At 44.1% G+C, this 3,496-nt stretch overlaps 1 non-coding gene across 1 annotated transcript; it reads right to left on the minus strand.

The window, feature by feature from the left end:
* Positions 1 to 3,079: 3,079 nt before the first annotated feature.
* Positions 3,080 to 3,153, minus strand: TRNAT-AGU (transfer RNA threonine (anticodon AGU)). The gene has a single exon. It is a non-coding gene; the product is annotated as a tRNA-Thr (tRNA).
* Between the last annotated feature and the right edge of the window lie 343 nt (positions 3,154 to 3,496).

Here is a 3,496-nt window from a genome sequence, read left to right on the forward strand (position 1 = left end):
ACTGTTATTATGGTAAGTTCTGAATACAATTTCACAGAACATGCTGGCTATGAAATTCCTTAGAAAATTATTAATCACAACAGCACAGGAGTTAAAGATCTTCTGGAGCAATTCTGGCACTTTGAGAATTCATTAAATTGCCAGATATTGGCTTTCTATTTTGTGATAAACACATATTATAGTATTGGCTTTTCACAAATATTAAAATGGATACTATGTGTACAGCACTAATTCTTACAGAAGTAGCTTCATTATAAAGATGTAGATGTATCATAATAACTAATGCCTTTATTTTTGTAACTAACTGTCAGGAAAATCAATCCACAGACACCAGAAGTTAATGCCCAAAAAAGAGACAGGAGTCCTGCAAATATTCATGCATAAAGGGAGAGGTCATGGGCATTTCCCATGGGGTCTCCCACATTGCTAGAGGATGCAGCCTCTTTTTATCCTAATTTCCCGGCCTTTCCCTCTCTCTTTTCCCATTGGCTGAGGTACTCGAGAGGTACAGAGTCAACCATACACTCTGGGTAGTCAGAAAAAGCTCGGTGCTCAGATGAAGGGATTTCATAAATACATATTTAAAGTGTCCAAGGTTGAGCCAAAACAAGAAACTGTATGTTTTTATATATCCTTAGATCTAGACCCAAAAAAATTCACTCAATTTTACTCAAAATTCACTCAGTTCACTCAATTTGCTTAAATATTGTCTTACAGTGTTACTTCCTGTGTAAGTATATAGATAATCCTTGAAATCCAGGGATTTCAGAAGCTAAGGCTCCGTATTTCTGGCTAATATACAAAAAGAGTCTTGAAAAATCCAGACAAATCACATTTGTGCTCATGAACCAATTCAGATTCTGATTTTGCCCTTCTTCCTCAAACATTTTCATAGAATCATAGAATATGCCAAGTTGGAAGGGACCCATCAAGATTATTGACTCCAACTCTTGGCCCTGCACAGATACCCCAAAAATCCCACCCTATGCCTGAGAGTATTGTTGAAACACTTCGTGAGCTATGACAGGCTTTGAGCTGTGACCACTTTCCTGGGGAGCCTGTTCGAGTGCATGGCCATTTACTGGGGGAAAAATCTTTTCCTGATAGCCAACCTAAACCTCTCCTGATTCAGCTTCATGCTGTTTTCTTGGGTCCTGTCCCTGGTCACAGAGAGCAGATATTGGTACTTGGCCCTGCATTGCCCCTTGGGAGGATGTTGAAGAGCTCAGTGAGGACTCTCCTCAGTCTCCTCTAGGCTGAACACACCAAGCACCCTCAGCTTATCCTCATGTGGCTTCCCTTTCACCATCCTCGTGGCTGGCCTCCTTTGGATGCACTCTAGTATCTTCATTTTTTTTTGGTGCCGTTGTGCCCAGAACTGTCCCCAGCACTCCAGGTGAGGCCTCCCAAACCCAGAGCAGAGCAGGACAATCCCCTCCCTGGCCTGGCTGGCAATGCTGGGCCTGATGCCCCCATGTGGTCCCTTCCCACAGCTGCTCTCCAGCCTCTCATTCCCCAGTCCATCCACACAATGAGGGATGCCCCATCCCAGGTGCAGAATTCAGTATTTGCCCATGTTAAACTTGACATGGTTGCAGATTGCCCATCTCTCTAATTTCTCTAATTTCTCTAATTTCTCCCTTAAGGGAGTCAAGTTTGAGGTTTCAGTCTTTTTTTAGGGTGCCCATGCTAAAGCAGAAAGTGACAAGCCCCCTCCAGTGCAATTTTGGCTGGCTCATCATGCCATTCCTGCTAATGCATCAAAAAAGTGTATTAACAATTTTGATACAAACACCTAGAATTTCTTAACATTGGTGTTTCTCACCTACAAGCCAAAGAACAGAACCTAATTGGAAACTAGCAGAGTGACAGCAGGTACAAATATTCCAAGTAAAGAATGCCTAAGTAATCCCTCTCCTGTGCAAGAGCTGAGAACTGCTGAGCTGTTTCATGGCTGCATTCACTGTAGCTTCTTTTCCCAAATCTGCCTCAATTTGCACTTTCCAGTTTTCTAGTTCTTCTTCTTTTCTTTTAGATAGTGTCAATCTATGGGGGGTTAATCCCAAGATACTTCTAATTTTTTTAAAAATAAATGTTTGCAATTATGGTTTACTTATATTTATGACATATCACATACTATCTAGTCTGCATTTTTACAGCATTTGCTACTCAGAGAAAGATTCCTGCAGGTAAATGTTATAACCAAAATGTTCATCCTAGACATTAAGACTTATACATTACATTTGGGGCAACCAACAACTGTGATTTGGCTGCTGACCTGCGTCCTGAAAACCTGACCCCCAAATGAGGCTGTGAATCCATTTACTCCCATCACTGCTGTGTGAGCACAAAAAAAAAGCACCTGAGGATATGATTGCTAGACTGGGACTTGTATTAGTGGATTTAAAGCCTTTTATCTTTAGGTGTAGGGATGAATTCTGCCTTTCTTTAGAGTAACACAAATTTGGAATATTTTTGTTGAACCTAATTCCCAAGCCTAACAGAGCAAGGTTTGGCCTTTGATTTTTCAAGATTTCTAGGAAAAGTCTTTGACCCTCTGCTGTGTCACTAATGACAGGGTAGCACAGAGTGCTTATTGCAACTTGCACTTGGAAAAGACAGGCTTAATGTGACAGTAGCAGGTAAGAGGCAAAAAGGTCTCAGTGCTAATGGGCAACAAAAAACCTCAGCAGCGAACACCAAGTCAGCAGGCACTCCAGCTATAAGAGGAAGAAAAAAAAGACAAAAATAGCTTTGTTTATCCTAGGGGCTATTGAAGATGTGCCAATAAGAAAAAAAAGTTTCCTGACTCTATGTGAATAAACAGTCCTTAGGTTTGGAAAAAGGCATCCCCATAAAGCACATGAGGAACAGCCTGAATTTGCGACAGTGAGAGATTTGTGTGTGTACGTATTTATATATATATATATATATACACAGCCAACTACACACCGCGGATTTGCTTCCCCGCCGCCGCAGGGGAGCCTCAGCCCCATCCCGCGCCATGAGCTGCCCCGGCCCGTCCCCGCGCTGCGGCGGTAAAACCATGCCGGGGACAAAAAACGGTACATGGTGATGAAGGCACCGCTGGGATTCGAACCCAGGATCTCCTGTTTACTAGACAGGCGCTTTAACCAACTAAGCCACGGCGCCGTATGATAAGCAGCATCTCAGTAGGGTATTAATAGAGCTTCAGGCGAGGCCTGGGTTCTACTCTTGTTCCTTCTCCGGCCCTCTCGGCCCCGCCGCCGGAGCTGCTGGGGACGGAGCAGCTGCGACCGCGGCTCTGCCCCGTGCGTGACTGCGAACCGCACACGCGCCTGCGCTGGTTTTGGCACAGCACACGTAGAGAGCAGAGGAAAATGCAAAATTGTCGGCCTTTCAGACATTTAGGCGAGACTGCCTACCGCCAGGCTCCAGCCCTGCCTTATCCTGCAGTGCCCCGACTGGCCGAGGTTCATAGCACAGGATACAAAGGGAAGATCGGGTCTCAGTT

The sequence above is a fragment of the Lichenostomus cassidix genome, chromosome 11, assembly GCF_008360975.1.
Source record: "Lichenostomus cassidix isolate B80296 chromosome 11, HeHo_3.0, whole genome shotgun sequence".
Classification (NCBI taxonomy): domain Eukaryota; kingdom Metazoa; phylum Chordata; class Aves; order Passeriformes; family Meliphagidae; genus Lichenostomus; species Lichenostomus cassidix.